General features: G+C 39.4%; 1 protein-coding gene across 11 annotated transcripts in view; it reads left to right on the top strand.

The window, feature by feature from the left end:
- LOC105477698 (ATPase plasma membrane Ca2+ transporting 2) overlaps positions 1 to 12395 on the top strand; it is a 380543-nt gene that overhangs the window by 154797 nt on the left and 213351 nt on the right. For 10 of the 11 annotated variants that reach the window (XM_011734348.2, XM_011734345.3, XM_011734344.3 and 7 more), the window contains one exon: positions 11039 to 11133. The exons of the other annotated variant lie outside the window; for it this stretch is intronic. The gene's annotated coding sequence lies outside the window, so the exon portion shown is untranslated. The remainder of the gene's footprint in view (positions 1 to 11038; positions 11134 to 12395) is intronic. 11 annotated transcript variants of the gene reach the window in all.

Raw genomic sequence — 12395 nt, 5'->3', positions numbered from 1 at the left:
GTCAGTGATCTGGGGCTCTTGAGCACAGGTGGAGCCCTCTTCTGTGCACCCCTTCAAAGAGGCAGAAGCATCGTTTGTGAAGGGAGCCTGATCCACACACCTGTTCATCTTGGTGCCATTAAAATCTGAGCCTCCCAAAGTGTGGAGTGTCTACTTTCAAGGTACCTAAGAGAATACTAGATGTTATTAAATAAGAGCTCATCACCTGATGGGAAAACTAGTCCATTTCCTGTTCTTTTTCCATCTTCCAGGTCCATCAAGGCAAAAGGTTCTGCTGGAAGTAGTCTATTTTTAATGACTTCCCCCACAAATATTTGCTAAACTCTGTTTGATGAGAGACCAGACTTTGGGACCAAGCCCCTAGGCAGGCAATAGGATCTATCAGACATAAGGATATGCTGTTGTTTTCTTTGCAATTCTTTGTTGTACTCATCTCCTATTTGTGGTGAGTGGCCCTGGTTTTGCACTGATGGTAATGATACAATTTTCCCTTTAAGAAAATTGTTTAACCTTAAATCAAGCAGATTAGGGAACACTCATGAGCTCAATGATAGGAGAGATAGTGACCATGATGGCAGTCATATTTGATTGACTGAGGTTTGAGAAATGCTGACCTAAATCAGCCATTCTCAAACTTTTTGTCTGAAGACTCATTATGTTCTTAAAAAGTATGAAGAACAGCGTCAGATGCGGTGGCTTACACCTATAATCCCAGCACTTCGGGAGGCCGAGGCAAGCAGATCACCTGAGGTCAGAAGTTGGAGACCAGCCTGGTCAACGTGGTGAAACCCCATCTCTACTAAAAATACAAAAATTAGCTGGGCATGATGGCATGTGCCTGTAGTCCCAGGTGCCCAGGAGGCTGAGGCAGGAGAATTTCTCGAACCCGGGAAGTGGAGATTGCAGTGAGCTGAGATCGTGCCATTGCACTCCAGCCTGGGTGACGGAGTGAGACTCTGTCTCAAAAAAAAAAAAAAAAAAAATTATGAAGAACCCTCAAAGAGTGTTGATTGTGTGTAGGTTATGTCTCTCCAAATTTACAGTACTAGAAATTAAAACTGATTTTAATAATATTTCTTAATTCATTTAAAAATAGCAATAGTAAATCTATTATGGTAACATAAGTAACATAGTTTATGAAAAAATAACTCTATTTTCCAAAACAAAAACAATTAGTCAGAAGATTAAAGTTGTTTCATATTTTTACGAATCTCTTTAATGACTTACTTGAATATAGTTGGATTCTTATCCACATCTGCATTCAACCTATTATGATATGATTGATGTTTTAATTGATGTATATGAAGAAAATCCAGCCTTACATAGATATATTTTTGGAAAAAGGAGGAGTATTTTAATAGTCTTTTCAGATAATTGTAGATACTTTTCTTTAACACCACACTCTCAAACTCAACAAGCTCAGTGTATTCAAGCTCAGACTGCCATAACAAAGTACCACAGACTGGATGGCTTAAACAATAGTAATTTATTTTCTCACAATTCTGTAGGTTGGAAGTCCAAGTTCAGGTTCAAAAGCAGTCTGCTATTAAGCACATTGATCAAGTTTTTAAAATTTTATGTTCTGACTTCAGCCAGGGGCCTGCCAGGAATCAGTAGCAGACCAGAAGGGACAGAGGAAGGAATCATTGAACTGAAATATAGAACAATAGAAATTACCTACCTAATCAAAATAACAAAGAGAAAGTAGGCTGGAAAACAAAATGAACAGAGCCTTGCAGACCTGTTGGGACTATAACAAAAGATTTAACTCTTGTGTCATTGGACTACTGGAAGGAGGTGAGAAAAAGAGGGTGGGGCTAAAAAAGTACCTGAAGAGATAATGGCAGAAAACATCCCAAATTTGGCAAAAACACACAAACCAACCCTACAGATTCAGGAAGCTGAGCAAATTCCAAAGAGGATAAACCCAAGAAAATCCACATCAACCCAAAAAATAAATTTCTAAAAACTAAAAACGAAACAAAAATCTTGAAAGCAGTGAGAAAGAAAGAACATCTCACCAATGGGGGGTAAAAATTTTGAATGACAGCAGATTTCTCTTCAGAAATCATTACAGTCAGGAGGAAGTGGCACCTATCTCAAATGCTGAAAGAAAAGAACTATTAACCCAGAGTCCTATATCCAGCAAAAGTATTTTTCAAAAATGAAGGAGAAATCAAGACATTCTCAGATGAAGGAAAATTAAGAGAATTTTTTGCCAGAAGACCTATCCTAAAAGAATGCCTATAGTTCTCCAAAGAGAAAGGAGACAGTTTTTTTAAAAAAGAATTCCTGGGACATCAGGAAGGAAGAAAGAATATGGTAAGCAAAAATATGGGTAAATGCAATACACTTTCCTTCTCTTCTTGAGTTTTCTAAATTATGTTTGACAACTGAAGTAAAAATTGTAACACTGTCTGATATGGTTAGAAAGAACAAACAGAAAACAATATAAAATGGCAGACTTAAACCTTAATATATCAATTATTATATTAAATATCAATGACCCAAATACACCAATTCAAAGACAAAGATTGGCAGAGTGAATTGAAAAACATGACTGACTACATACTAGCTACAAGAGACTCACTTCAAATATAATAATATAAGCAAGCTAAAAGTAAAAGGATAGAAAAAAATCACATGCAAACGTTAATCAAAAGAAAGTGAGAGTGGCTATATTAATATCAGATAAAGTCAGCTTCAGAGCAAAGTAAATTACTAGACATAGAGAAGGATATTATAACATAATGATAAAAGGGTCAATCAGGAAGACATAGCAATCCTAAATATGTGTGCACTAAACAATAGACCTGTAAATATGTGAGGCAAAAACTGATAGGATTGACCACAATTACAATTGGAGACTTCAACACTCATCTGTCAATAATTGATACAGCAACTAGGCAGGATATCAGCAGGAATACAGAAGAACTTAACAACACCATGAGTCAACAAAATCTAATCAACGTTTATAGAATGCTCCCCATAACAGCAGCAGAGTACACACTGTTTTCAAGCACCCACAGAACATATGCTAAGTTAGACCATATCCTGGATCATAAAACAAACATTAGCAGAATTAGAATAATTGAAATCATGGAGAGTATTTTTTCTGGCCACGGTGGAATCAAACCAGAAGTCAATAACAGAAAGATATTAGGAAAATATTCAATCACTTAGAAACTAAATGATGCATATCTAAATAATCTATGGCCAAAGAGAAAGTCTAAATGTAAATTTTAAAACTACATTAAATTTAATGACAATTAAAATACAACCTATCAAGATTTGTGGAACCAGCTAAAGCATTGCTGGGAGGGAAATTTATAGTGTTATGCATAACTAGCAAATAAAGAATTCTGAAATCAACAATCTAACCTCCTAGTTTGAGAACCAAGAAAAGGAAGAGCAAAACAAACCCAAACCAAACAGAAGAAAGGAAATAATAAAGTTAAGAATAGAAATCAATAAAGTTAAAAACCAAAAAATGACAGAGAAAACCAATGAAACACAGAGTTCTTTGAAAAGATTAATAACATCAAAAAATTCTAGCAAAACTAACCAAAAAGAGAGAACAAGGAAAGAGAAGACACACATGAACAAAATTGAGAATGAAACAGAGAATAACACTACAGACCCCACAGACATCAATACAATAAGGAATACTGTGAACAACTCTGCACATATAAATTTAACAACCTAGTGGAAATGGACCAATTCCTCAAAAAACATGAACTACCACAATTCACCCAATATGAAACAGATAATTTTAATATCCCTGTAATTACTAAGGCAATTGAATTTGTAATTTTTAAATTTCCTAAAAAGAAACCCCCAGGACCAGGTAGTTTCTTTTTTTATATTATTTTTTATTTATTTTTTAAATTATATTTTAAGTTCTAGGGTACATGTACAAAACGTGCAGGTTTGTTACATATGTATACATGTGCCATGTTGGTGTGCTGCACCCATTAACTCATCATTAACATTAGGTATTTCTCCCAATGCTATCCCTCTCCCCTTCCCCCACCCCATGACAGGCCCTGGTGTGTGATATTCCCTACCCTGTGTCCAAGTGTTCTCATTGTTCAGTTCCCACCTATGAGTGAGAACATGCAGTGTTTGGTTTTCTGTCCTTGCAACAGTTTGCTCAGAATGATGGTTTCGAGCTTCATCCATGTCCCTACAAAGGACATGAACTCATCCTTTTTTATGGCTGCATAGTATTCTATGGTGTATATGTGCCACATTTTCTTAATCCAGTCTATCATGGATGGACATTTGGGTTGGTTCGAAGTCTTTGCTATTGTGAATAGTGCCACAATAAACATATGTGTGCATGTGTCTTTATAGTAGCATGATTTATAATCCTTTGGGTATATACCCAGTAATGGGATCTCTGGGTCAAATGGTATTTCTAGTTCTAGATCCTTGAGGAATCACCACACTGTCTTCCACAATGGTTGAACTAGTTTACAGTCCCACTAACAGTATAAAAATGTTTCTATTTCTCCACATCCTCTCCAGCACCTGTTTTTTCCTGATTTTTTAATGATCGCCATTCTAACTGGTGTGAGATGGTATCTCATTGTGGTTTTGATTTGCATTTCTCTGATGGCCAGTGATGATGAGCATTTTTTCATGTGTCTGTTGGCTGCATAAGTGTCTTCTTTTGAGAAGTGTCTGTTCATATCCTTTGTCCACTTTTTGATGAGGTTGTTTGATTTTTTTCTTGTAAATTTGTTTAAGTTCTTTGTAGATTCTAGATATTAGCCCTTTGTCAGATGGGTAGATTGTAAAAAATTTCTTCCATTCTGTAAGTTCCCTGTTCACTCTGATGGTAGTTTCTTTTGCTGTGCAGAAGCTCTTTAGTTTAATTAGATCCCATTTGTCAATTTTGGCTCTTGTTGCCATTGCTTTTGGTGTTTTAGTCATGAAGTCCTTGCCCATGCCTGTGTCCTGAATGGTATTGCCTAAGTTTTCTTCTAGGGTTTTTATGGGTTTTAGGTCTAACATTTAAGTCTTTAATCCAACTTGAATTAATTTTTGTATAAAGTGTAAGGAAAGGATCCAGTTTCATCTTTCTACATATGGCTAGCCAGTTTTCCCAGCACCATTTATTAAATAGGGGATCCTTTCCCCATTTCTTGTTGTTGTCAGGTTTCTCAAAGATCAGATGGTTGTAGATGTGTGGTATTATTTCTGAGGGCTCTGTTCAGTTCCATTGGTCTGTATCTCTGTTTTGGTATCAGCACCATGCTATTTTGGTTACTGTAGCCTTGTAGTATAGTTTGAAGTCAGGTAGCGTGATGCCTCCAGCTTTGTTCTTTTGGCTTAGGATTGTCTTGACAATGGGGCTCTTTTTTGGTTCCATATGAACTTTAAGGTAGTTTTTTCCAATTCTGTAAGGAAAGTCATTGGTAGCTCAATGGGGATAGCATTGAATCTATAAATTACCTTGGGCAGTATGGCCATTTTCACAATATTGATTCCTCCTATCCATGAGCATAGAATGTTCTTCCATTTGTTTGTGTCCTCTTTTATTTCATTGAGCAGTGGTTTGTAGTTCTCCTTGAAGAGTTCCTTCACATCCCTTGAAAGTTGGATTTCTAGGTATTTTATTATCTTTGAAGCAATTGTGAATGGGAGTTCACTCATGATTTGGCTCTCTGTTTGTCTATTATTTGGTGTATAAGAATGCTTGTGATTTTTGCACATTGATTTTGTGTCCTGAGACTTTGCTGAAGTTGCTTATCAGCCTAAGGAGATTTTGGGCTGAGACAATGGGGTTTTCTCAATATACAATCATGTCATCTGCAAACAGGGACAATTTGACTTCCTCTTTTCCTAGTTGAATACCCTTTATTTCTTTCTCCTGCCTGATTGCCAGAACTTCCAACACTATGTTGAATAGGAGTGGTGAGAGAGGGCATCCCTGTCTTGTGCCAGTTTTCAAAGGGAATGCTTCCAGTTTTTGCCCATTCAGTATGATATTGGCTGTGGGTTTGGCATAAATAGCTCTTATTATTTTGAGATACATTCCATCAATACCTAGTTTATTGAGGGTTTTTAGCATGAGGGGCTGTTGAATTTTGTCGAAGGCCTTTGCTGTGTCTATTGAGATATCAAGTGGGTTTTGTCTTTGGTTCTGTTAATATGATGGATTACGTTTATTGATTTGCATATGTTGAACCAGCCTTGCATCCCAGGGATGAAGCCCACTTGATCATGGTGGATAAGCTTTTTGATGTGCTGCTGGATTCTGTTTGCCAGTATTTTATTGAGGATTGTTGCCAATATCCCTGTTCATCAGGGATATTGGTCTAAAATTCTCTTTTTTTGTTGTGTCGCTGCCAGGCTTTGATTTCAGGATGATGCTGGCCTCATAAAATGAGTTACGGAGGATTCCCTCTTTTTCTATTGATTGGAATAGTTTCAGAAGGAATGGTACTAGCTCCTCTTTGTACCTCTGGTAGAATTCGGCTGTGAATCTGTCAGGACCAGGTAGTTTCACTGCAGAATTTTACTAAGTGTTTAAAAAATTAACACCAATTCTATACAATGTTTTCTAGTAAATAGAAGAGGAAGAAACAATTCCAATATATTTTATGAAGCTACTATTATCATAATAGCAAAACCAGACAAAGACAATACAAACAAATACAAAACTACAGACTAACATCCATCATGTGTATACATGTGAAAATCTTTAACAAAACATTAACAAACAGAATTCAACAGTGTGTAAAAAGAATTACGCATCATGACCAAGTGGAGTTTATTCTAGGGATGCAGGGTTGGCTTAACATTTAAATACCAATTAATATAATCCACCATATTAATGGATTAAAGAAGAAAATCACATGATGGTATCCATCAATGTAGGAAAAGCAAATTCAACACCCATTCGTGATAAAACACAGAAAAAGTATGAATAGAGAGAAGCTTCCTCACCTTGATAAAGAGCATTTTAAAAAACTATCTTATACCTATACTTACTGAATGTTTTCCCCTGAGATTGGGAACAAGGCAAGGATGTCAGGTCTCATCATTATATTCAATATAGTGCTGAAAGCTATAGCTAGTGCAATAAGACAAGAAAAGACATACAAATTCAAAGGAAGAAATAAAACTCTTTTGCAATGACTTGATTGTCTACATAAAAATCCCAAGGAATCTAAAAACACAAACACCCTAGAAGTAATATGTGAGTTCAGGAAAGTTACAAGATACAAACTAAGCATACAAAAAAATGTATTTTTATACACTAGCAATGGATATGTGGACACCAAAATTTTAAATACAATGCCATTTACAATCACTCAAAAAATGAAATAGGTATAAATTTAATAAATCTATAGGATTTATATGATGAAAATTATTAAACACAAATGAAAGAAGTTTTAAAAGCCTAAATAAATGAAGATACTTGTGTTCGTGGATTGGAAGACTTAACATAGCAAAGATGTCTGTTCTCTGCAATTTCTATCAAAATCTCAGACAAATTGGTATAGATGTGGAAAAGATTCTAAAATTTGTAAGGAAAAGCAAAGAGTCTAGAATATCTAAAGCAATTTTGAAAAAGAATGAAGAATCAGTTTATGTGATTTCAAGACTTATTATATAGAAATCATGACAGTAGTATTGACAGAGATATGACAAATAGATCAATGGACTGAATAGATGACCCAGAAATAAACCCACACAAATATGCGCAACCTATTTTTAACAAAGGTGCAAGAGCAATTCAATGAAGTAAGATGATAACCTTTTCAACAAATAGTGCTAGAGCAATTGGACATCCATAGGCAAAAATAATGAAAATAATAATAATAACTTCAACCTAAGTCTCACACCACATATAAAAATTAACTCATAATGGACCATGGACTTCAATGTAAAATGTAAAACTATAACACTTGTAGACAAAAAGTAAGAGGCTGGGTGTGGTGGCTCATGCCTGTAATCTTTGGGAGGCCAAAGTGGGAGGACTTTGGGAAAAGTGGGAGGCCAAAGTGGGAGGCCAAAGTGGGAGGACTTTGGGAAAAGTGGGAGGCCAAAGTGGGAGGACTTTGGGAGGCCAAAGTGGGAGGACTGCTTCAGCCCAGGAGTTCAAGACCAGCCTGGGCAACATAGTGAGACCTTGCCACTATTAAAAATAAATAAAATTAGCTGGGCATAGTTGTGCACACCTGTAGTCCCAGCTGTTCAGGAGGCTGAGGCAGGAGGCTTGCTCGAGCCTGGGAATTCAAGGCTGCTGTGAGCTATGATCATGCTACTGCACTCCAGCCTGTGTAACAGAATGAGACCCTTTCTCAAAAAGAAGAAGAAAGAAGAAAGAAGGAGAAGGAGGAGAAGGAGAAGAAGGAGAAGGAGAAGGAGAAAGAGGAGGAGTAGGAGGAAGGAGGAAGGAGAGGAAGAAAGACAGGAAGAGGAAGAAGAAAGAAGAGAGAAGAAGAGAAAAAAGAAAGAAGATGAAGAAGATGAGGAAGACAAAGATGAAGAAAAAGAAGGGGAGGAGGAGAAGAAGAAGAGGAAGAAGAAGAAGAGGAGGAAGAAGAAGAAGAAGAAGAAGAAGAAGAAGAAGAAGAAGAAGAAGAAGAAGAAGAAGAAGAAGAAGAAGAAGAAGGAGGAGGAGGAGGAGGAGGAGGAGGAGGAGGAGGAGGAGGAGGAGGAGGAGGAGGAGGAGGAGGAGGAGGAGGAGGAGGAGGAGAAGAAGAGGAGGAGGAGGAGGAGGAGGAGGAGGAGGAAGGGGAACTAGTGGTGGAAGAGGAGGAGGAGGAGAGCAAATCCATAAAACAGGCAAAAAATATCCTGTGACAAGAATAAAAAGACAAAAAATCCTGTGACAAGGATAAAAAGCTAAGCTATGCACTAGAAGAAAATATTTGCAAACCACAAAACCTGATGAGGTACTGATATCTGACTTATACAAAAAAGTCTCAAAACTCAGCAACTTAACAATCCAATTTAAAAATGGGCAAAAGACATCTCAACAAAGAGTATATGTAGATGACAAATAAGCACGTGAAAAGATGTGCAATGTCATTAGTCATTAGGGAAATGAAAAATAAAACCTTGATTAGATATTATTACACACCTATCGTAATGGCTGAGATAGAAAATAGTGACAACACCAAATGTTGATGAAGATGCAGAGAAACTGGATCCACTCGTACATTGCTGGTGGGAGTGTAAAATGCTACAGTCATTTACCATACTGGAAAATGGTTTGACACTTTCTTAAAAAAAAAAAAAAAGAAAGAAAGAAAAAGAAAAATCAACTGCCATACAACCCAACCCAACAATTGCACTCTTGGGCATTTGTTCCAACAAACGAAAACATTTGTTCACACAACAAACCTTACATAAATGTTTATAATACCCCACAACTAGGAGTAACACAGATGTCCTTTCACTGATTGGTAGTTAAACAACTTGTAATGCATCCACGTATGGAATACTACCCAACAATAAAAAGGACCAAACTCTTGTTACACACAACCACCTAGAGGAATCTCCAGGGAATTCTGCTGAGTGAAAAGAGCCAGTCCCAAAAGGTTATATACTGCATGACTCCATTTATACAACGTCATTGAAAGAACAATATTAGAGAGATGGAGAACAGGCTAGAGGTTGCCAGGGGTTAGGGATGAGGGGCATGACTATAACGGGGTAGCCCAAGGAAGCCTTGTAGGGATGGAACAGTTCTACATCTTGATTGTAGTGGTGGTGGTGACACAAAATTGCAGGTAACATTTCGTAGAGCTACACACACACATACACACACACACACACACACGTCAAACTGCTGCATGTAAGCTCTGTAGATTGTATGATGTCACATGACTGGTTTTTATGGCGTGCTGCAGTAGTGCAAGTTAACCTTGGGGAAGTCCAGAGGGAGGTGCATGGGATCTCTCTGTACATTTCTTTGCAATTTCATTTGAATCGATAACTATTTAAAATAAAAAGTTACAAATAGGGCTGGGTGTGGTGGCTCATGCCTGTAATCCTATCAATTTGGGAGGCCTAGGCAGGTGGATCTCCTGAACTCAGGAGTTGGAGACCAGCCTGGGCAACACAGTGAAACCCCATCTCTACTAAAATACAAAAAAGTTAGCCAGGCATGGCAGCATGTACCTGTAATCCTGGCCCCTTGGGAGGCTGAGGCAGGAGAATTGCTTGAGGTTTCAGTGAGCCGAGATCGCACCATTGCACTCCAGCCTGGGCAACAGAGTAAGACTCCATCTCAAAAAAAAAAACATACAAATAAATGAATAAATGGATTGAGAGAGAGAGAGAGAAGGAAGCTGACAGGGAGCCATGTAGCACCCAGTGCCCTCTGCTGCTGCTGTTTATTGGGTATTTCTAAGACCCACGGCACTTATGCATATTATATTTTAGTTACCCCTCACAAAAATCCTGAAAAATAGGTATTATGATCTCTATCCTCCAGATGGGGAAAAGGAGGCTCAGGAAATTTAAGTCACTTGCCCAAGAAAGTATCTCTGTCTCTCCAGGACACACACTACTCTTTCACACTCCTTCTGCCCTCACAGGCCACACACAGGCCATCTGTAAAATGGGGACAACAGTGGCATCTTATGAAGATCCAGCAAAGATAATTCATGTAAAGTGCTTAGCAGAGTAGCTGGAACATAGTAGGTGCTCATGAAATACTTATCAAGTGAATAGAACTGCTAGGTGCCCGATGCATGTTAGTTCAATGAGGCAGCCCTCTCTCTGGGGCCCACCACTCAGCCTTCCCAGTCTCAGACAGGGAGACCCCTCCCTGAGTGCAAGCAGGTGGACTTGCACCCCTGAGATGGGCTCTGGGACCAGGAGGGGCAAAGCCCACCCAGGCTGGTCTGAATGCAGAAGGCAAGAGCTAGGTCCTTGTCAAACCTGTCCCTAGCCTAGAGCCAACACATCGGGGACACTCCACACCACAGTTAACTTCCCTTCTCCTTTTTGACCTGGGTCCCTGTCATGTCACCCACCCCTAACTAATGCCATCTTTCCCCTTTTCCAGGGCTGAACTTCGTCACCAAGTCCCTAGAGCCAGCAAGACATGGGCCTCAGTTTCCAAACCCTGACACCTCTCATTTAACCAGAAGACGTGGAGGGGTGAGTTGGAGATGGGGACTTGGTTGGGGGGTATCAACCTGGGAAGAGAGATGCTGGGAGTGCAGGTTGCCAATGGAGGGTCAACTGAGCAGGAACACAGTGTTTGAAAGCAGCTGTCTTCTCTCTGTCATCCTACTGGGGACATGTATCTTATTTATGCAACATTGGGCCAGTTTGGGGAAATTCCCTGGAAGCCCTATGGTATTTGAATTAGGAGCATGATGTAGACTGTGGAGGAGGAAAGCCCCATCACATCACATGGTAGATGGTTATCAATCCAGGTTCTGTCCCAGCACTGACACTGGGGAGCCCAGGCGGATCTGACACTGTCTCTGCCCTGGGAGGGTGCCTGAATGAAAAGCCAGCAACCTCACCTGGTCCTGCTTCGTTCTTCTACCCTCTGGGTCATGCCCCAGCCTGCACATGAAGACTTGGAGGTGAGGTAGTCAGGTGGGCTTGCTGGGACATGTGCTAAGTGCTGACAGAAAAGACAGGACAGACCAGCTGGGTGGCAGTAGTATGTTTATTGGTTATTGAGAGTTTGGCAGCTGGACTCAGTCCCAGGTTCAAATACCAGTTCTGCAACTGGGACAGCCCCTCTGAGTCTCAGATCCCTCATCTATAAAATGGTATTTTGCAGATGATTCATGTAAAGTGCTTAGCAGAGTAGCTGGAACATAGTAGGTGCTCATTAAATTCTTATCAAATGAATAGACCTGCTAGGTGCCTGATGCATGTTAGTTAAATGAGGCAGCCCTCTCTGAGGCCAGAACACCACTCAACCTTCCAGAGTCAGCATATATGGCAGCTCTGTGAGATTTCTGTGGCTCCTTACTGAAATCAACCATGTCTTCCTCTGTGCTCCTACAGGCCTTTCTTGGGGCCACTGCTATTTGCCTTGCTTGACCAACCTTACATTAGGGTGATATACAAATCTTGGAGTGCATGCCCAATGGGCCCAACATGTAAGAGATCAGAGCTCTCACTGCTCATCTTTCAGCATCAGACACAACTTCTGTTGCACAAGCTTGTCCTCTGAGCCAGAGCTTAGAGTCGTCATCTTGTTTGACCTTCCCAGCAGGCGCTGTTAGCCCTTTTCACAAATGAGAAAACTGACGCCCAGAGAGAAGAAACCTTGCAGCCAGCATGCAACCCTGAGCTTCTAACTGTGCAAGGCAGCATCACTGGCTTCCTATTGCCTTTGTGCCTGCCTGAAGATGAGTAACCACAGACTCAACTCAGGGAGGGAGAAAACAAGCAGA

This window comes from Macaca nemestrina, chromosome 2 (genome assembly GCF_043159975.1).
Source record: "Macaca nemestrina isolate mMacNem1 chromosome 2, mMacNem.hap1, whole genome shotgun sequence".
In the NCBI taxonomy this organism is placed as follows: Eukaryota; Metazoa; Chordata; class Mammalia; order Primates; family Cercopithecidae; genus Macaca; species Macaca nemestrina.
This window is presented reverse-complemented; position numbering and strand designations above follow the sequence as displayed.